The sequence below is a fragment of the Trachurus japonicus genome, chromosome 4 (genome assembly GCF_045865225.1).
Source record: "Trachurus japonicus isolate A0001 chromosome 4, Traja_1.0".
In the NCBI taxonomy this organism is placed as follows: domain Eukaryota; kingdom Metazoa; phylum Chordata; class Actinopteri; order Carangiformes; family Carangidae; genus Trachurus; species Trachurus japonicus.
In genome coordinates this window covers 20,882,596-20,905,860 of record NC_140910.1, presented here as the reverse complement: position 1 = coordinate 20,905,860, position 23,265 = coordinate 20,882,596, and the positions used below count along the sequence as shown (strand labels likewise).

At 42.7% G+C, this 23,265-nt stretch overlaps 1 protein-coding gene across 11 annotated transcripts in view; it reads left to right on the top strand.

Annotated features, from left to right (window-relative positions):
- The window catches only part of ptprsa (protein tyrosine phosphatase receptor type Sa), a 256,606-nt gene that overhangs the window by 29,771 nt on the left and 203,570 nt on the right, over positions 1 to 23,265 (top strand). For all 11 annotated transcript variants that reach the window (XM_085774644.1, XM_085774641.1, XM_085774645.1 and 8 more), the window contains one exon: positions 16,112 to 16,208. The gene's annotated coding sequence lies outside the window, so the exon portion shown is untranslated. The remainder of the gene's footprint in view (positions 1 to 16,111; positions 16,209 to 23,265) is intronic.

The following is a 23,265-nucleotide window of genomic DNA, read 5'->3' as shown; positions in this document are numbered from 1 at the left end:
TGTCTGGCTAGATGTGTAATTTATGTCGGATTGTGACCTTGGTGAGACGCCTGGTGGCCCTGAAGGGACAGATTATTCCATTATGATAATTTCATAATGCGGTATTATTTCAGTGATAACTTCAGTGATTTTGACAGTTGTCGGTCCAGGAGCAAACATGTAGTTTTTATAGCTGATATAGCTGACCTCATAGCAGATATACTGACCTGGATTTATCTGCCAACATAAGCGACATTATGTCCACACACAGTATTATCCATATCTCGCTTATGATTCAACCTGCTGCAGGGATCATACTGTAATGTTTGCAGGGAACATGATTGGACTGGTTACTTGTGTGATTATATATAGTATGTAGATGTTTATGGTCACAACAGTGCTTGCCTGTCTTTCCTCATACAGTAAGTACAGGAAGGGAAGCTTGTCCAGTTTAGTTTATGAAATCATGCCTCACTGCGAAAACCCCTGGTTGACCCTAATACCAGCATACTGAGAATAACTCACAATGATGTCATTCTGCTGGACAGGAATTTAATTATGTCTGGCCTTCAAGAAGTATAATTTAACTTATGAGGTATCCGTGTCTCTTCAATTACATGCATCCTTTTGTTTGATTAAATAACAAACATTCAGCCTCAGAAAGGTTTTTTTCAGAAATCCCCAGATTGTGGAAGCCGCACTTAACCTCAAATTCCAAACCAGATATCAGGTCCATCCATCTGGTGTCTCTGGAGGAAGGTTAGAGGCAGGCTGGACAGCAGAGCAAGGTCACACCTCAGGATGCTGCATTGGAGCTTGGGCTAAAAACACATGCCTTTGCCCTGTGCAGAGTGGGATAGTATGTCATGTAGCAACTCCTCCTCTCTCAAATGATGGGAGCATGTCAGAGGGGGGAAAAATCAAGGTCTTGCCCTTTTTTAACCATGTTGCTCTGCTCTGGGGTAACAGCCCCTGGGGTAGATAATAATGGAGTAATCCTCTTATCTGTTGCTGCTTCCCTCACCCTCACAGATCATTTTTCTTCTGCTCTACTGTATCATTCCAGACTGAGCTGGCACAGTGCTGACTGTTTTCCCATTTGAGTTTTGTGCACAGTTTGGCTCAGTTCAGATTACACTGGTGAAGTGCTATGAAAATGGGAACTTACACAAACGGCTTCAATGAAAAATCGAGGGTATACTGTGTTATACCAACAGCAGCAGGACTGTTCCCTCCCACTAAACCAAATCAATAATTTAACTGAACAAAATTTGCTAAATTACTCATAGGAGACTCTCACTGTCCTTTTAATGTGGGATCTCTTAAAAAATAAACTTGTCTCAAAAACAAAAAGGCTAAGAGCTGCTTTCATGGCTCAAGGAAAAAAAAGATATATTTTGGTAAATATGCTGTGGACAACGTGCAGCATGTTTTATTAAAAGAATAATATAGAAGCTCACTGGCTGCACTCAGTAGCTTACAATACCCTGCAAAGCTACACACATTGGCACACATATTTGTGCCTCCGTCCAGGCGTGTTGGACATGGTGTGTGAAAGGTGCCCTGCTGTGTGGTTGGTGACAAAGACTATTTCTGTACTCGCTCTCAGACAGAGAGACAAGCAGGATGTGAAGGAGATGAACTCCCATCACACTGTGCTAAATAGCACCAAGGGGCACAAGCCACACCTAACATTAGCATGCTCCTTTCTAAAGCTGTCATGCCTTTGGGCCACCAGTCCTCAGCTACTAAAAGGTCATACCAGACCCATGAATAAAAGTCTTAATAGATCATTGTGGTTGCAAAGGATTTCAGTTTCATCACTGTTGCATGTGAAAAAAAATCTTTTTATCGAGGGAAGGTTAATTTAATGTGAATGTTCTTTTTTTTTTAGCGATACCTGTGCCACGTTTTTATTTCCCACTTCAACTACTGGTGGTTCAAAACGCCTCTGTCAAGGCCAGAATGGTCTGATGTCCAATTTAAAAAAAAAAAAAAAAAATAGAATACTAAATGACTGCTGTTTTGGCAAGAGTTTATTTTTCATTAATGCGCAAGACATTTTTCCCTCAATAGCAACATTGTCCAGTACAGACTAAAATATGCTACCTATTCAGACAAATCAGCTAAAATAGTTAAAAAGCTGTGTGAAAAAATCATAAAGTCACGGAAAGTGAATTGTCTGTTTTTTCTGGTTATGCTGTTTAAATTCACCAAGTTTTAATCATCTCTTCCATTGTGTTTAGGTTAGAGAAGTGTTGGTGGAATGTCACCACTGAGAGCAAACTGTTCATTATGTTAAGCAGAGCCATAGTGTTTCCTGGTTTCACTTTTAGAGGAGCCAGGATGTGGCACACTCGTAGCCTTAGTTGCATGAAAAGATTTAATAAAATTGTGTTAACAAGACCAAGGTTTCGGAAATAGACAGAGGTCTTGACCATGTGTGCCGGTGTGCGCTCTCCTCCCCTCCAAAGACTCTGGTTTCACATTTGACCTTGGTTTTCACTTCCAAATTCCAAATGTTGAGTTAATAATTTGAGTCGTCCCATTTGAACATGTGACCAGTTATATTTGTTTATCTGTATCGCTGCCTCTCAGCGGTGACACTGACGCATTCAGCATCATTGTGTGACAGGGATTACGTCTAATCCCTTTAGATTTGACCCGGAGATTTTGGATCACTCTCTATTCTCCCTCTCCCTTTTTATTTTCATATACCCATAATGCCTTTCTGTTTTTTCACAGCACTTCCTGGTTGCACACAACCAAGGTGTGATATCATATCACATAATAGAATATAATAGGAGTGACAACAGGGAGACACAGGGAGATGTATTGGTTGTTGGGGAAGGAAGAGTGGGGTCCATTTTTCAAGGTGTTATCAGTGGCATCCTGGAATTTGTCAGTCAATGACAACACCGACATTGATAGACAAGCCTCTGACGTACAGAGAAACTGTAATTTTTCACCAGATATTGATGTGTATGCCTCACCTCATATGTATTCCACTTTGCTTTGGTAGGAATAGAGGAGACAAGGGGTGGGGGAGGGAATACCATGCCTTTGATGCATAAATGGCAGGAGAGCAGTTCAGTTTAGATACAACAATCCTGTTTTTTGTTTTGTTTTTTTAGAGTGAGAGTTTGAAGAACCAATATTGGATTTGGAGATAATGTGGCGAAGATGAAACGCCGGCTGATCAGATAGCTATTAGCTGTATCGTGCCGCTACTTGTTTAAAGTGGTTTTTCTCTGTCCTCTTCCTCTCTTTTAAGTGTATTTGTATTGAATGCAGAGAGATACAAATCTTTAAATAGAACAGTGGACGTAGGAAGGGCACGTGCGGAGGAGGGGTGCAAAGAAAACAAACTGATCTCTGATGTCTGTGTTTTACTTAACCTTCCAAAAGAAGACTTGATGAGATTCTGGGATCGATAAATCTCCAGCGGATACAAAAGATCAAAAACGGGCCTTCATTCACTTTTCACTATTTTTTTTTTTTGCTTGCTTCTTCCGGTCCCCCTTGGTGGCTCACCCGTTTTGTGTGTGTCTTCGCACCCCAAGGAGCATATGCCTCCGCTCACCGTCTCCAGTTGCATTTTCAACCCTGCCCGGCAGCTGCTTCCATAACATAATGATTACTGTTTGAGGAAAGTGCCTCCTGGGGATGGGGAAGCAAAGCTGCGGTTGAAAAATGATGTACCCACACAATTATGTGAGGACAGTGTAGGATCCCTCCACCTCCTCTCCTCTTCTCTGCATCTTTTGATCAACTGGCAAAAGGAAGGAGAAAAATGCTCCGTGTTGGCTGCAGATTCAAGGTTGTGTTTGGAGTCAGCAAGGTGTGCCAAGTATCACAGCTGTATCCTGCAATCGATGACCTGGCTACCAGAGAGCTGGAATCAATGATGCCCTCCCTGTTTACACTGCAGGCTCCTCTTGTTTTTTTCTCATGGGCCTGTGCTACAGTCCTACCCCCCCTGCTAAACCTAGGTGGTGAGATTAGTTGCAGCATAATTTAAGGCAGACAGATGGAGACAGATAAGTACGCACTACGTTTTATTTATTTATTTATTTATTCGACGCAGATTGACCGCAAATACCTTTTTCCGTCTGCCAAATTTCCAAGGGCTGCTCATGAACATGTGGTCGCAGGCTTAAAAAAATAAAACGCCGGGCCTTCTCCCTAGATTTGATCCTTTATTACAGGGTCAGACAAACATGGCACAGCGAGAGCTAATTTCCGGCAGTTTCGAGGGCAATCGGCTCATCGGGTCTTTAAATCCCCGCAAGGAGGGAGGATTGCACTTAAATAGTGGCTGATACTCTGATGTCTGTTGTGTTGAAGAGGCGGCAATCACTCCTGAGCAGTGCCCTTGAAGAGTTAGCATACACGTTAAGCTATGGGTAAATTTACACTAGAATGAATTTAGGCCTCTGATAAGTTTTTAGTCGCTAAATTGGTATAAATGACTGATGGTAAAGGTCCCATATTATGCTGTTCTTAGGTCTAAGTGGTCCTACCACACCCAAATTATTCTCAGTAATCAAAAAGTGGCTCTCCAGAACTCTCCTGAGAATGAGCCGTTTCTGTCTGCACCCTGAAATGCAAATGAGATGTTTAAACCACGTCCACTCCACACCCGTCACGGGGAGAGGGTGTGGTTCTCGCTACCAGTACCATGTACTGATGTTGACATTGGGAATAGAGATTGGCAATGATAGAATGAATGATCAATAGTTGTTCAATTAAAAGATATTGGAGAATTATTGATGTGGTTTTATGCCAGGAGAGGAGACTCCGTCCTCGTTCAGACATGCTCTTATTCCGAGAGAGTGTGTGTGTGTGGGGTGGGGTGGGGTTGAATATTCAAAGAATATTCCAGCCAGTCCAGAAGAAACTCCAGCCACTGTCTCTTGCGAGGCTCGGATGAAGGGAAGGAAAATAAATGCTCATGCTGCTTGTTGCAGTCGATAACTTCAGACTTTGGCTGCTGGACTGGCGCAGGGGGGGTATACGTGTTCCCGTGGCCTTTCTATGACGCCTGGAGGTGAAAAAAGTTGGTTCACTCCCTTAATTGATTGCTTCACTTTTTTGAGATCGTGTGCCCAAACGGGTCAGTTGGAAGTGCAGCTGACTCCGAGTGACATCACCTCCCGGTACTTCCATATAACCACTACAAAACCAGTATAAAGTTGATTTTGCATAATATGGGCCCTGTGTATAACATTCACAACAATGTCAAAAGTGAAGTGTAGATTGTCATTTTGATGATACTGATGCTATAGAGTGGCTTGACTCATTTTGTGTCTTACCACGTTGGTGCACTAAGGACCAAGATGCAAAATTAGGAAACTGCTGAAAATATCTCAGCAAATTCTTCAGGCATGTAAACAGAGTTCTTGCTGACTTCATGATGTTTTTGCACAGTTTTTTCTTTTTTTTTTTTCAAGATGAACTTCATTATTCCACTCGGTTGTATACCCACACCCAGCTGTACCCTTGCTTTGCATGATACCAGCACCAGTAGAGCTCAAATCCTAAACTTATAAGCTCATTTGCAAGAGGGACCTAATTCTAAACAGGCAGTCTGGGCAAACTGGGAGCTCTGATATCCCCCTCTGCCTCTAAGGTCTTTTGGCAAGCAGAGAGCTCTAGAGAGAGAGGTTGTGGGAACGTCATCTCCCTGCTCTCTATCCTAATTCTGCTGCCCAGCACAGTCGGATAAAGAGGCCACCGGCGCAGCCTCTAGTGTTTCAAGTCTGATTAATCTTCTGATTAGGTTAATCCAGCAGTGCCTCAATGGAGGAGAGCACCCCCACCCCTACTTGTGGAAAGTCTACTTTTCCAAATGACAACTTTAGTTGTTTTGTTTTTTTTCCTTTAGGCTTTCTTAGGATCCCCCTTCAATTACATTTACTCTGAGGTTAAAGGTGTTGCTTTTTATCACACACCTCACATTTACGTGAAAGTGTTCATAGTAGACTTCATATTACAAAGGGATTGTGTTCCCTTTGTGGATCTCAGCTGTTTTCCCTCTGGATTTAATTTGAGTTTAATTTCTGCTAGCAAAGTTTCCCCATGAACGAGCAAACAAACAAACTAAAAACACACCTACCAAAACCTGTGTTCGATTGAAATGCTGCTTATTGTTTAAAGAGACAAAAGCTAATGAAAGTCAGGTAGGGGAGAATGCTCTGCTACATGCCGCTGGAAGATACAATAGCAGTCATTTCCTGATTTATCACTAGGGTTGGAGCAATGAATAGAAGATGTTAATGAAGGTCAAACGACAAAACGCATGCTCTGGGTTCATAGTGAGGTTGAGTTAAGTAAATTGTTTCCTCCCTCCTGCACCACCACCACCACCACCACACACACTCTGATACAAACTCATTTATTTAGCTCTCTGCCGCTTCATGATCAGAGGACATTTACTTCACACACTTCCTCCTGTTCTCCTGCGTGGTGTTTATTTAGTAAAAAGTCCCCACCTAATTAGCCTTTTTGGTCTTTACCCATCTATATAACACTAAATGAATAGGACATGCCTTGCTGATGTGCAATACTCCCAGGCAATCCTCTGGTGTATTTAATATTCTATTTATTTTTAATAGTCGGGCATTAGAGATTGGTGGTAATCCTGTTTCCCTTGGCACGCTGCCTTTTGTTTTTGGAAGGACAAATGAATTTGTTTAGTTTATTAATTGATTTGAGTGATTCATATCAATGTGATTATTTTCACTCATTTCTATACAGAACTTCACTGTCAAATGTGACCATTGTGGTTGTGGATTTAAGCCTCAGGCACTTCACATCTGGATACTTGAAATGTTTACATTTTAATAATTTTTTGCTTATTGTCATGCATTTTAGTAAAGGATAGCATGTAAATAGTGTAATTTCACACTCTTATTGTTAAACCAACATCTACACTTATTTATTTATTTTGAGAATATTCTCACGTTCAACTCATTTGAATGCACAGAGGTCTATAAAGCTTTTGTTGCTAACTGTGATTCATAAAAACACACCCAGCTCAAGAAGCCAGCTTGAGCACCTGCAGCCTAAACTTGTACAAGACGTCTCATTTTCATGTGACTAAGCTGACTGTTTGAACTTGGTGAGAGTGTATGTGTGTGACTTTGAAGAGTAGGAGGGCAGGCTGGGTGAAAATAAACTGGCACATAGTTCAATCACGCTCAAAGTAGAGTCTTTGAAGTTGTACATTTTTACATTTCAGGCTTTTTTGCTCGGTCTCACTCTCACATGGAGTGATTCACACGGAGTGAGTGTAAGTCAGCATTTGTTGCCGTGACACTTTGACATGACACGTAGCTGTGGGTAGGAGCGGCGTTGTGCTGCGAGATCGGGCCTGTGACCTTTGAGTTACACGATATTCTTTCTCACATCAAGGCCACCCTGCTTCCTCTCCCGGATGCGAGACTCCCAGCAACAAACATCACTACTAAGAACTGCTGTGACACAACTCTTGGTTGGATATCGCCCCTTGCAACCACACCGCTTCAAGTTACACTGGGCACCAATCTAAATGGGCTTAAATTTTTAATTTGTGCTAGAGAACAGAGATCACATCTTGGGAGGATAGCATATCTGTAATTTATTTAAGAACCCCACAGAGGGAGAGTTATTTTGGAGGCATGCGGGCTGGAAGGGAAGTATCCATGTGGCATTTTTTGTTCAGCCCAAGGGGCTTGTAGGTAGACTCGACTCGACGGTGACCTTCTCAGCGATGTGGAGGAGCGCTGAGGATGAACATTCTATTTATGTTCCGATCCTCGGGTAAAAACTGTTGAGTGCAGAAACTATTTCTCCTCCATCCCGGGGAACAATGAAAGTGTTTGAATAATTGATTTGAAGTTTTGCTAAAACTCTGAATCCTTTTACATTTTACCAGAGTAAAGTGATTCGCCAGCTCTGTCACCCCACAGCTCGTCTCATCTCGAATTGCTCTTCCGTTTGAAGACACACTCCTCTGAAGAGCGCGGTAAAGAGTGCTCAGCTTTCCCTTGGTCAAACGCACGTCACCTTCGCTGGCATGAAATAAAAGCTTTGTCGCTCTTAATTAAACCGGGCCTGATTACCGTCGACAGGTGCGGCAGGTGTTGTGTTTGCTCAGGCAGCAGCGACAAGCACGCAATACAACAATCTGCAGTAATTTATTAAAATCTCCATCAAAGCTGCCACTTATCCACGGTGGTGGGGCGAGTGTGTATGTGTGTGAAAGTGGGGTAAACGGGGTGGGGGTGGGTGGTGTTGGGGCTGCGGAGGCTGCTGGTGGTGGCACGCTATCATGCAGTTCATCCTTAATGAGTGTGGATTAGCGGGGATGATCCGGGCTTTGCAAAACCCCCGGTCCGGGGCTATTGGAGGTTGTGTGTGCATATGTATGTGTGTGTGTGTGTGTGTGTGTGTGTGTGTGTGTGTGTGTGTGTGTGTCTGTATGTGTGTGTATGTATGCATACGGATGGGTAGTGACATCATGACACAAAGTCAGTTTAGAAATCTTTCCCAGAATTTTCCACAATGGTTGAGAAGGTGTGTGTGCGTGTGTGTGTGTCTCTGTATGGACACCCATTTTTTCCTCCCCCCACCAATCACCATGCAGTCCATCAGCCGGCTCCTCCTTCACAGATGAGCATAAGAGCTGATTAATATTTCTCTGCAGTGATTTATTCAGTCATTTAATTATTTGCGAGCTGTTGCCTGCGAGGGAATAACAAAACGTTTGTCACTCTTTCTGAAACGATTTCTCTACACTGAATGAGGAGAGAGTTTGTATGGCAGATAGGAATAAAACTTAGTAGTGTTTCTTAAGGAGCTCTTTTCAAGGTTTTATGTGACAATGTTAGCATTTACAGCTGTTTAATACTGACTGGCCCATCTTTTCTCTTCTTTTGTACTGTAGTGTCTAGTATAAGAGTGTTTAATAACTTGCTTGTGTATTTTAAAGGTCCAGTGTGTAAAATGGAGGGAAAATCGTGACATCTAGCGTTCAGATTCTAGAATGTAGCACTCACTCGCTCACGCTCAACACTCCAGTCGGCAAAGTGACAGTGGCCTCCGAGGACAAAAAAAACTTGTGCGGAAATGGCACTTTCCACGACTGGGACGACTAGGAATATTTCAGGAGCATCGAGCGATGAGGTGAAGATCTAAACCATATTACGATATGTTATAGGTTATCAGTGAGAGGTCCACCTTCCTCTTCTTGGGTTTATTTATGCACACAAAAGTCGCGAAACATGTTCTCTGGCTGGCTGGATTTTACTTTAGGGCTGACACTCTCTAAAGCAAGACCTTTGCTATAGGGCTATATGTATATATAAAAGAATAATTATAAGGCTATGAAAACCAAACAAATTTTATTTTATAGTAATTATACACTTACACAAATATATTCATGGGCAGTATTTTCAGATTTTGCCAATAAACGTTGCCCGGTATTACACGCTGGACCTTTAAACGCATATTGTGTATGCAAAAATGGCTGACGCTGTTGGGAAGCCACACTCTCCACCACCTGTAAGAGGGTTGCTCTTGTTTTGCTCATCAATTATTGTCTTCTACTGAAGATAACTTCCTAACCAGCGAGCCCACTCTACCCTGAAGAAAGTAGCTTCTTTCAAGGAGTGCATTATAAGAAAGTGTTGACTAGAGCTGCACAATACATTAACAGTTCCTAATGCTAACAGTGGCCATGTAGTGCACAGTAGCAATGGCAAGACTTTTCACAAATGGCTCCTTTAAGGCATGGATTTTTTGAGTGTTCTTCTGCTTAGGCCACAAATTATGCCACAGCTAAGAGAGGGTTCAGGGAGGCTTGTGACTTGTGACCTTAACATCACCATTTTGAATTTGCATGATGAAATTCTGTCAGTGTGGAGGAGCATGTGAATGAGCAAAACTCATCTCTTCCTTTTGCAACAACTGATGAGCTTCCTTTGAACTTCACATGTGAACGGGTGGACCTGCTCAAATGCCTGGAGGTAGAAGGATGTGAGAAGTAACTAATATGTCAAACTGTATAGCTATGCAGCGGGAAAAAAAACCCAAAAAATGCATGTCTTCTCAGCAAATCCCACGCAGTGAAAACTGAAAACGTAATTTTGCAGCACTCCTCTATGCTGAGATTAAAAATGGGGCGTTTTTGTCCCACAGGAATGTTGTGTTTCACCCAGGTCTTGATGCTTTGGCCCCTTTTTAAATGGATTGACTGATGCCCTACTTCTGGCCAGGAGGTCAAGTTAACAAGCTGACTTTTCAAACACCCTGTCTCGGTTTGATGACAGTCATCTCTTTTCCGCAAATGGCTAATCCGGAGATTTGCAGTAACCACATAAAGATGTTACCGTGATATGTTTGCTGTCAGAATGAAATATTGGCAATTGTCACAAAACAGCCAAGGCATTCTTCTACTCAAGTCTGGACCTCTCCTGTCACACAAACACACACAGTGCACACACACTGCAGTGTACGAGATGGAAATCTGATAGTCAGACAACAGTTTGAGTAGCAGCCATAAACATGTGGCCTGGGAGATGATTTATAATAATTAATCCGCTATGTCCAGTCCCAGCAGCCTCCCATTCTCTTCAATTTAATATGCAACAGCCTCCCCACCCCCTCGCCGGTCAGGCTGGGGAGCACAGCTGTGACTATCTCGGCGCCTTTCCAACCCAATGTCACCAACGTCCCTATCAAGGACATCGAAAGGGATTTAGTCCGTCGATCTATGTCCGTCCCTCTCTCGCTGTTAAACCTCTGCACCTTCACAATGGAACATGCGCTCTCCTTTATCATGCCCATCATATCATGAACCATTAACACGAGGCCCTACAATAACATTATTTATGGAGACGTTAATATTAATATCGACCTGTGTGCTGTCAGGCGAGCTGATTTACTCAGCGCTAGAATGCTGGGGACGTGTTGAGGTGGCAGGTGAACTAATTGAATATCAGTCACCACACACAGCACGCAGATACACACACACAATATTATATCCACATGCAAAACAAGAAAAAAAAAGTACATGTGTGACTGCAGTAAGCACTATGAAATGACGTGTGTGCAGGTGTGCATCAGGCAGGTCACCTCATGGACTTATTAACCACTGTCAGTGTCGAATGGTAGTAATTATGATCAGGGCTTTGCTGAGAGCATGTTAGTATAATGGACGCTTTTGCACTTATCTGCACAAAACAGGCCGCCACTAATGAAACTTAAGTCAGAGTGGCTCACGCAGTAGTGTTTCATCTGACAACTGCGGTGTTTGAGTGTAGAGGTTCTCTGACAGAGCTCACAGGTAAAGGGATTAGTTATCAGCCATAGGGAATAATGAGGTTGCAGGACAAAAGCTCTCTGGTCGAATGTGGAGTTTGTTTTGAAGGTAACTCTTGCCAGCTTTCTTATGAATTTGAGGGACTTTGCAAAGAAAAGCTCATTAACTGAGATGTTAGATGTGTGTGTGCAACTCAGATTTTTGGTGTTTCTTTGTTCCTCACAAGAAGTGAAGGTTATAGAATGTACACTGACCATGACCAAACACTTCAATCTTTCTGCAATAAACAAAAAGAAGAGGTAGGCCTTTTTAAACTATGGTTAAATTATTTTTTTCTAAAAAAAAAAAACATTGCTGAAGCTCTTTTGGAAGAGTGCAGTAAACAACTAGTTTAATTTGCTGTGTAGCTGGAGAGGGATATAATGGTACTAAACAAAGGAAAGGCACAAGGAAGACATGTAGACATGTGGTCATTTGCAGTATTTTGTGGGAGTAGATTGGAATACATTTGAATGACTAAAGGAGGTTATTATCCAATGAATGTCTCATTATTTCTTTCTCAGAGCCCAAAGGGGCCTTGACTGGCCCTTCTGCGCCTTGTTAAATGGCTTTGAATCGAAACAGTAATTTCCATAAGGTCAATTCTCCTTTTTTACATTTGCAATTTTTCGGCATTTAGCCGATGCTCTTAACCGGAGCAGTGAATGATCCGTTTTTCAAGGACAGTGCATCCTGAGAGCACACAGACCTGTTGACAGCTACTGAAAGAATTCCACTTGTGACATTTCTGTTACTTTAATCAGAACTGTTTTTTTGCCATCTCGGCAGACTTTTTTTTTAATAAGTCAAAGTCAAAGTGCTTCAAAAATACCACGTTAATAGCAGCAGAACCCAGGACATTGTATATGTAACAGGGCTGAGGTCAGTTCATTTATGAATTCAATTAAGTGCATTTCTCTTTGCACGGTTATGGTTGGAATGTTACATTCCTGAAAAAGAGAGGTATGCCGTAGGAACCTTATTTTCTGTTTGATATGAATAAAAATATAACATTGTATTACAAGGAAGGAGGTGTGCTTTTGCTGAATAACGTTCAGGTAAATAAAATATTAAATACTTAGCACCTGGCTTCGGAACAAGTGGATTCACCGCAGCACATGAGCAGACAGACACCCTGTTTGTGTAATCCACCGTCACAGCCATTTGTTGAGCGGTTTGAGCAAAATCCAATGCGACTGCATGACATTGGCATACAAATGTGAAACCAGTCAAAGGTAAACGGTGTCATGGGGATGGAGACAAGTTTGTAATACTATCACTTCCTCCTGATGGTTTCACAAATATGTGATTTTTTTTTCCAAGGGAAAGGGGAAATGATGATGTTGCATGTCCCTATCAGTTTCACAGAAATTCAGTCCAGGATCCAGTGCGTTAAGAGTCTTATCTCCTCAGCCAGGGATTTACGGTGCCTGCTTAGATTTTAAGTAGTACCATCACACAATCGCTTTAATTTTGTGATCATGTGCTCATTTGTAAGAGCAGTTGAACTTTCGGAGTCGGTTGCTCAGATTCTCCGTTCGCCACACTTTCTGTGTACGGAATCTAGCCTCTCCTCTTCTGTTTCATCATTTCCCTTGACTTCTCCTCTGTCCTTTTTCTCTTTTATCTCGGATCTTATTTCTTGATTTGTCACTTCCACTCTATTCCTCCTCCTATTATCTCTCTTCCTGTCTTCCCCTCTGTCTTTCCCCTCACCTTGTGTTCACCCATCATTTCCTCACTGCCTTCCTCTCTTCCTCCTGGACCTACCTCCTCCTCCTCCTCCTCTGTAACTGTCTGCTCACCCCACTCTGAACTCGTCCTCCCCCTTCCTCTTATTTCTCCTTTCCTTTTTCCTCACCCAATGCCTCCCCATTCTATTGATTATCTCAACTCCACATTTGTCCCCTCTTTCCTGCTCCCATCCTCCCCTCCCCTTCTCCTTCACACCTATTTTCTCCTACTCCCCCACTCCCTCCTTTTCTCTTCTCCTCTTACTCTGTGGTGAAGATCTGTTTTTTAATTGCTTTGGGGCATATCAGTCCCAATATCTGGAGAACAATAAGAAAGAGTGGAGGTGGATGGGTGAAGGTAAGGTAAGGATAGGACAGGAAAGACATCAGGTGCTACCATGGCAACATTTCACATTCAAAATGAAAGAATCACTTCACTTTTGTCACATCAAGGTAGAAACTGGGCTGTGCGAGTGTGTGTGTGTGTTTTACTTTTCCTGCAGACCTGTTGATGTTCGCACAGAAGGATTTTTTTTTTTGTGTTGGCCTATATGCTTAATTCATCTCAATTCAACGTTCTTCTATTCTAAAACAACCCGATATGGTCACGTTGCTGAAGAAAAAATACGTGGACCCATTTCTGAGCATGCATGTTTTCATTTCCCAATTTGCCGTGCACCATGATGCTCGGCCATCTGTCTCAGCACGGTGACTAAACTCAATGCCAATATGTTGCAGGGTCATGAGAAAACAAACCAGAGCTGCTTTCCACGTGAGTGGACCAAGCATAACTCAACCCACCCTTCCACGACGAAAAAGAGCCCTAATGGAGTCTGAGTATGGCACTTTCACCTGTGTGCTATTGTTGAGGATGCCGGGGCGAGATTCCCGCTATCTTAGATGGTGATTTAGGATCAGATTTTAGCTTCCGTGCTGTTCGGCTAACCCTTCATTCCGGCTGATTAATGGCGACTCGCCCAGCCAAGGGAGTGTCTCATGCGACGGAGGAAGCGGTAGTGCAACAGCGTGTGTGCAGTGAATAAATGCTGTACATTAAACAAATTCCCCCGCGCTCGTCTTGGCAGCCAGGCGTGTGGGAGGAGGGAGTATTGCAGAATGTGCCTCACTTTTTTTTTTCTTCCTCTCATACTCTCTTACTGACAAACGGGCGCATGCTCATGTGTCTAAACAGCCACACATTGATTTACTTCAAGACAAACTCACAGGAGCAATGCAAACATTCCCTGTGCAAAATGTTTTACATACCCTCACAAACGCACACACTTTTACAGGTGCTGTGTTTGACATTCATCAACCGGCTTCGCTTCACACACATACACACACACACACGCAGATACACACACGTACATACACATACACACATCCACTCCGTACTTTCCCCTGTGCTGCAGTCAGTGTACCAGGGGATCCTTCTGCATCCAGCCTGTTAGTTGACACTGATTGGCCAGCGAGGGCCGAGCTGACCCCAGTGGCCTGTCAGAATGAAGGATCATGTTGACCGTCTGCTGTTGAGGTAATAATGCCCACAGAGGATGCCGGGAGACTGTCTACAAGCAGCGCCCAGTCCATGAGCCGAAGGCGGAGAGGTGGAGGAAGGAGGAAGGAGGAAGTCAATAACATAAGGCTGAGGAGAGACAGGACAGAAGGTCTTACTGACATTAACTTTTGCTGTGACTTCTTGAGAAAGAAGCCATTTAATTTGATGCACAAGTAACACTTTATCGTTTAATACTTTGTTAAATATCAGCGCCACACCCAGATGTGTAGGCATGTCCAGATTTGAAGTGCTTACACAAACAGAGCACTTGACCATACCAGCCAGCGGTTAGCATAATTCAAGCTTCAAATGCATGAAAACATATAGCAGGGCTTGTGAATGATGATACCACGTCATGTGCACTGGGGATTGAATTATGTGTTCTAATTACATGCACTCTATCTGCATAGTAATTTGATCTTGGTGTGCAGTACTCGCATAAATATTATGTTTTCAACTCCCCTCTTCCCAACATAAACTTAGCACAAAAATCAATAAAGTTATTTTTTTTTTCACAACACAAATTTAACAAGCCATGTAATGCATTTCGGGGGGTTGCTGGCCCGCAGGAGCCTCAGTGTCCATACTAATGGACTGCACCTCTGTCGTGCATTCCAGCAACGATATTCATATCGTTATCTTGAAGGAGACTCTGGATGCAGGGTAATGATGAGCTCTTCTGACCTTTCACTGGAGATAACCTTCCTCAGCTGCTCAGTGGAGGCTCCTTAGGGTGGACTCATGGCCGCCCACAGCTGCAGACCTGACCGAGAATATCGACTGAGTATCGAGTGAGGCTACGGCGCAGTAGACATGGCCTCCAGATCTATAGAAGCTCGACCAAACACGCACGGCTACATGTCCAAACACACAAAAATCACTGTTGGTATCCAGTGCCCGCACTCATTTAAGTGGTTGAATTCACAGAATTAGTATAAACACACATATGAATGCCCACTCACACATTATTAATGGAGACACGCAAATGTGAATACATCCCCCCCATGTACACAAGTTCCCATAGTAACCATACATTTATGGATCCGTGTATATGCGGCACGTGGGTGAATTTCTAAACACGCATTGACCACACTCGTGCACTCGCCCACAAACATACGCACTAACACACACGCACACACATTTGCGCGCACACACACATCCACAGATTCAGACCAGGCTGATTAAAGATGTGAAGGAGAAAATGATCAAAAAAAGCCAAGCGGGATTTCATGCAGATTCGCACTCCACTGCTCTCAGGCAATCAGCGGCAAGCCTCCTCTTTGCCTGAGAACTGTCGTCCTGTGGTCATAGAGGGCAAGAAGACGAAGAGAGAGAGATAGACAGAGAAACTCATCTCAGTATTTGCCGAATTCCCCCACCTACTACTTGAGGAGGCAGTTCATTTAGTAGTCCGTTTCATTAATGTTTCTCTTTCATTTTCCCTCTTTTTCTCCCTTTTTTTTCTCCCTCTCCCCCTTTTTCTATCTACTTTAAAAGGTACGAGTGAGCGAGTAATAAGACGAAGGAGAAGAAGTAGAAGCCACTGGAGCAGCTGAAGATATGAAGCTAAAGAGGTTTTGAAAACAACCCAGCGGTAAGTGGGCCCCTGGATTTTCTGCACACTCCACCGCCATTTTAGGAGAGTAATTTCTTTTCCAGAAGTCTCACGCCCTGCATAATGACTGATTTTTACATTGTAGGGCACAAATTTATGCTTTCATTTGTGTCTTTTACTTCCCTAGCTCCACCTTTGGGGTTTTGCTCACACATCTGATTGTCATTGTGAATAAGACCTTTTTTTTCTTCCATCCATCAATTTTTCACACCACTACAGATTTCAATTTATGACACAACTCTACATGTTATGTCAGTTCTCATTTAGATTAAGTCTTAATATACATGTTTTTTTTTGTAATTCACAAAGTGGGGCTGTGACAGAGCATCCAAGCCCCAGTCGAGCTGATCGGTCCTATTAGTCTTCCATTTTTACTGGATGTTCTCGCAGAAAAAAGGAGGTTGATTTAACCATAAGTATAGAGAAAAAAAGTGGTCTTTTTAACAGTAGACTACTCGACCTGCACTGAATTACACAATTGGTGTAACACACACTCAAAAGCAGTGCATATGTTTATTGTTCATATGATGACGGTCCTTATGCCCCCTTTGTAGTGATCGCCATAATATCACACAGTAATCTGTCATTGTTCCCCATTTTTTCCCATGTTCCCGCTGCTAAACCCATCCATCCATATTGACAGCTGAGCTGAGGCTGAGAAAGAGCTATCATCTACCTGTCACAGCAGGGCTGGCAGTGAGGGGCTCCTCCTGTGCATATAGCGCATCTTTTCATTCAGTGAACCACACTGGTGGTTTTCAGAGACTGGAAGCTCTCAGACATCTGTTTACTAGTGTAATGTACTCGTTCGCCTGGCTTTTTCCAAATTCATTCATATTCACTGCTCCACTGTGGTACAAACTACTAAGTGCAGGAATTATTTTAAAAGGTTTTCCACATGTACTGTACTCTCTTTGAAATTGATTAACTAATTATTTTTGTAGTGTTTGACATTCCCCTGTGATTAGAATCCTTGTAAAAAAAACAAAACATCCTGGGCTTTCCTTAATTGAAATCAACTCCTGCTTTTAAGTCTAATTGTATGATTAATTTATTTATCTTTATTTTACCAGAATAGGCTCTTGAGATTAAAATCTCTCTTTCAGGAAAGTTCCAGATAATGGGACAACACAATTAGCAAAGACAAAAAACAAAAGGCAAGCGTAAAAAATAAAGATATAACAAGACTAATGTAAAAACCTCTCTATTACTCATCATTTGTCCATTCAATGACCGACCGAGCCACAAGTCTCAGGCCTGCCGTTAACTCATACTAAAACATCTATTTAACCATGTGACCATTTACAAGATACAATAGTCTTTTATTGATACTGTAATTAACAATAAATCTCAGACTTTTTATCCTCTTATCATTCTTAGAACGTACTCCCACTGTTTCTGATTGACACTATAATTTTCTACAACTGCATATCTGTCCACCTTATGTCTTTGTAGGCTCATATTTTTCATGCAGAATTATAGTGTGGGGTTAAAATGAAATCACTTGGCTGAGCTGTAAAATGTCCTCAGCTGAAATATCTACTGTAGTTGACTCCACCGCCATTGCACACACTGCACACGCCGTCCTCATTTCCATATCATCACTTGATTATTAGTGCTGCTGGCAGAGCGGCAGGCATGCAGAAACTGTGGATGAGTGTGTGCAAATGGGTGTCAGAGCAGATGCAGGCCCAGACATCTCCCTCTTCATGTGCAGAGGGTCGCCTACGACTTGTCATCTCGACACCGCTGCCTCTGCTGCCGCTGCCACCGCCACCACCGGGGGCCACCAGCTCCATATTAACAGCTGTATTTGGCATATTGAGCCGCAATGATAGTGAGGCCTCAGTGACCTGCTTGATTTGGCTTGCAGAGACAGTGGAGAGGTGAGATAGCACACGTAGACCACCATGGGCTCAACAAGCTGGAGGGAGGATCATCTGCTTTAGATCCACTGTTAGATCCACGGTTTTATTGACAAACTGTATCACACATCAGTTGAATTTTTTTTAAGAGAACCTTCATTTTGGATGTTTTTTCTTCTTAATGTGTGTTCTTAATGTTTTGCCTTTAATGTACAGGAGAGTTGAGAGAGACAGGAAATGGGAGGCAGAGAGGGGCAGAATGACACGCAGGATAGGGCCGCTCGGAACCGGGGTCACCTGCAGTGAGGAATAGCCTCAACACATGCGGGCGGGTGCTCTACCAACTGAGCTAAACACCACCCCTCTAAATGTGTTTTAATTTCTATGTTCACTTCTTATCAAAATGTATCACAAAGTATCCTTTGCTGTGACTGGTCTCCTTTAAAAAGTCCCTCTATCACAGGCCTGTTTAAAACATAACTACATCAACTACCATCTTGTAGTTTAGCTGAGTCCTGTTCATCGTCATGTGCCTTAAAAGGGACAGACATTTCTTCCAGCACAATAAAATGCTTGTGCTTCAGCTTCCACCAACAATAACCAACAATATAAAAGAGTTCAAATAAAAAACTTCAAAGTAAAAGGATTGCACATTAAAAAAGAAAGCAAATAAAAACTGCAATAACCAGTTGAAATAAACACCATGCATTAAAGAAGTGAAATCACATCACAAGGAATAAAAGACATTGCACATTAAAATGTCAGTTATGCTAGTAATGACACTGCACCAACGCTGCACATTAAAATACCACCGGTGCCTCTCATTCTCGCATTGCCTTCCATATTGATGAGTGTGAAATATTATGCAGATAAAACTTTTGCCAAAGAGCCTCTATACGACAGTAATATGTCTCACATTGTAATAATGTATAGGAATGATGGCCTCGATGTGTGTTATCACTGATGCAAACACACCATTGGCCTTAACGCAGTAAGAGTATATCTGTGGAAAATGTGATAGGCTCCCTGACTATTACTCCAGGAAACTAGGATGGCAATTTTGTCGAGCTGCTCCGGGTCCTTCACAGACCAAAGACCACCATTAAGCCTCCTGTGAGGATCCCTCTATTGGCACACTAATAAAAGGTCATCTGTGTTAGATTGCACTTCACCAGCAGGTGTAATTTGCAAGTTTCCTTTTGCCTAAAAATGAGATATCCACTTCAAGAGGATGAAAAGCCCCATTGAATATAGTGGCTAATTTTGTTTATCCCCAAATAGTGTATTTGGTTCTAAGGATGGGCATTTGAGTCAATTTGCTGATGTGTCACTTATTCAATTGTTTGGTGTAGAACATTTCAGTCTGATTGATTGAAGTGGAAATACTGGGCCTGAGGGCCACAAGCGGGGCTTAAAATTGCAAAATCAACATCAGGCATTTTACCCAAATCACGATGCACTGCATGTTGAAAAGAAACTCTTTATTCATCCCCCCGCCAAGGTTTGTTTGTTGTTGGTCTGCATGTTGCGGTTTAACTGTTATCTTTTGATATTTCTTTTTGATGTTTACCTGTTGGTGCAATGCCTCAGTCAGTGTTGGTGATGCAGGGGCCTGTCTCTGCGGGAGGGAAGGGTGGGTTTCTCTACCTGACAAATCCCAAAGGCCTTTGCACCTGAATGAACAGGCAGCAGCAACTGTTGGCTGAGCTTTAAAGATAGTTTCTAAGGAAAAGAGAGCAGCAGCTCTTAAGTGGCTCCTAGGTTGTTAGCAGCACAATTAAACAAAGCTCTGCTAATCTTTACAGCTGGTGTAAAGAGGCACTATGTTCTCACAGAGCCGTGTTAGCCCGTAGCGTGGCACTGAGAGTTTGACAGGCTGGATAATGTGCCCTACGAGCTGCCACAACCCTGATCACAGCAGCGCCTTCGCCACACGCTTACTGTACAAGCAGAAACTCTAATATACATCATAAAGAGAGAAGACAAAGGCACAGCAATAAATTGGGATTATTCAATTATATACGCTCCAGTTATTTGCAGCGGCATTTAAAGAAATGTAAATTGACCTCAAGTTTGGAGGTAATGAATTTGATTATGCCAGCGCAGGAAATTTCATGGTATCTGGGAATGAAAGATGTTTTGCTTATTGCAGTTTTGTCACAGCACTGGTGGAAAACTATTCAGTGTGATGCATTTTGAAGGTCTCCCTTTTTGTTTTGTATCATAGTGACAAGTCTTTTGTAACTTGGAACTCATGCAGGCTTAATTTCTCTTTTCTTTCCTCTACAGTGCTGCTCAACCATCTATTCTAACAACCTGTTACATTGTGTTTGAACGTATGTTTACACAGCATTTCAGTACATACCACCTGGGAGGGGAGGGAGGGAGAGAAGCTCTGCTCAGACCCCACAGGCACTCAAAACTTCAGCACTTAAGTTTTGCCTTAGTTTTCAAAACTATCCAGCCAACCTTTAAGGAAGCTGATGGATGAGAAATATCCAACCTGCTGATGTGTCCTAATATAATAGACATATATTTTTAGGGTGGGTGGAGTGATGCTATCTTAGGTCTATTAATGCAGTCATTGCTGTGTTGCCCCAGGCCATGGGGCCTAATCCAGAGGAGTGAGAGTGAATGGGACTGTGGCTCGGGCTTGCCAGATTTACTTAGGTTCTGGTTGAGAGCACAGTGCTGTGTGGGCGAATCTATTCTGTCCTGGGCAGGGCACAGCATAAACATTGCCCAGGGAACGTAGGCAAGCAGGCAGCCATGCAGGCAGTCAAGCGGACAAGAGCAAAACTATAAGGATGGTTGCCTTTAATTTCCTTTATACTGAATCCCCTCGACTGTCCATGGCCTCAGAGCCAGAGAGGGGAAAGGGAGAACAGAGCGTGTATGTGTGTCTGAAATTCACCTGTAGAAACCTATCTCCTTTTTCCTAGGGCTTCACTAAAGTATGTGCTGTTATCTACCCCGCTCTCTCTCACACACACAGAGGGACAGACACACACACACACACTCCATCACCCCCCTTTACGGCAAATCTGCCCGATCCATCCAGCTGATGGCCATGAAACGATGACTTAGCCTGCTCTCTTACTGTCTTTAAGTGATCTGTGTTTGCTCCATGGCACTCTGCCTCGCTGACCTCCTGACCTCGCATGTAAACAGAGCACCGCTGCTCCCCGATGCACTACCCTGCCGCCACCATCCCCCACCCGCCGCTACCAAATAAGGAAGACAAGAGGCACTGAGAGCCAGCAAGTCGGTCAGCCAACTCACTGAGGAGGCCATTAGTGAGCCAGCAAGCCAGCAGAGAGGTTGGTAGAAAACCACCTCTGGCATCACTCATCACTCCTGGCCTCCATGGCCTCACCCGCCTCTCCTCAGTGTAGAAGGCCATGCACATACAGTATATACACACATGCATTCACAAACGCTGACTGAAAGGCATGCACATATCTGCACACAGCATTACGGACACAGTGACCTGCAAGCACATTAAAGGCACTGAAACGCACGCACATACAGTATACACTGTATACAATGACACACATTGTGAGACACGTGTGTGAAAATAAACACAGTGAAAGACTCATGTGCACACACAGCACATTAAAAATCCTTCAAAAGCTCATGCATGTACAAAAAGCATATTCACGGGACGCTACACATACACACGCCGTGTACACAGAGTAATGATATATTACTACACAAAACCTCACCGCACAACTTACAGCATACAGTCTGAAAGTGAGGCCTTTAAACAATCAAAGATGTGTTTCCAACTTTGCTGATAGATATGGTGCTATATCATTACAGACACTTATCCACAGTAAAAGAGCTAAAACAAGGAAATATTGAGCATTATAAGGGAATAAGACTTTTAAATTGCGGCTACCAGAGTTTTACATCAGTGATGCTGATCGCAAATAATTTACATTTGCATCGGGCAATTTCAAACCAAAACTCATGAATTCAACTAATCTGGTTGTCACATAAAAGTGGAGAATCCTCTCACACAGCATTTGAAAGACTAACGCACATTTCTTGAATGACATTTGCCACTTTGAAGTAGGTAGTGACAGACAGAAATACATAAATTCCTTTACCATGAAGAATAAATAAGTAGTTTATTAAGGAAAGCAGATTTTCTCACAGGTTTTACAAATTCATCCTCTATACACATAGTCACAGGGGGACATCAACATCAAGTATTTATATGACTTTTGATATATAGTGTGTGATAAAAGGTCTAAGCCAATACATGATACACACCAGTAAGGAACAAATGAAATCGTCTCCAGTTTACAGCAGTCACCGTTAAATGGACCGTCTGCTCAGGAATGCCAACTTGAAAATTGAAATGTACAGTACAAGCGGCAGCGGGCACCGTATAAAACAACATTTGTCAGTTTAATGGGATTCATGAGACTTGCAGTTAAACACGGTAACACAAAACACTCCCTCTCCGTCCATGTCTTTGCCTTCCTCTTCTTTTCTTTTACTCTTGCTCTGAGATTCTTTGGTTTATTTAGCTGCACTCTTTCACCTGCCTCCAAATGTCAGCTAAGTTCAACAGAGCTGGAGGGAAAACACTCTCAGAGAGAAAAGCCATATTGAGATGGAGCTGGTCAAAAGAAATGCATAAGCGCTGAAAGGAGAAAGACAGGCAATGAGTGTGTTTGGTTACAGAACAGCCCTCCAAGATGGTTATAGTGCATTAATGCATTATTGTAACACATAACATTGTAATATAAGCATTTATCTTATGTCTTCCCCACAAAGGCTGTTGTTTGTGTTAGACTAGAAAAGACTCTTATCACATAGTCATGGCAGGATGAGTTAAATGACAGATTGGATACACAGAAATGGGATTTTTCTCACATGGCTGTTAGCTTCAAAAGCATACAAAGTGGTCAGATGTCACAGAAATCACAAAGTTCTGATCTCAGATGTTGCGCTGCTTTTTCCAATAACAACTACTTTGAAGTAGTGGGAGAAATGGGAGAAATGGAAGAAATGAAACGGAATAACAAAACACTCCAGTTAATGTCACAACCGAGCAGCAAAGAAACCCATCAAGATGTTGTTTCGGTTGTTAGAAGGTAAAATTGTAACCTTGCAAGCACCTTAGAAACACCTAATACATCTGCTTAATCAGCTATTCA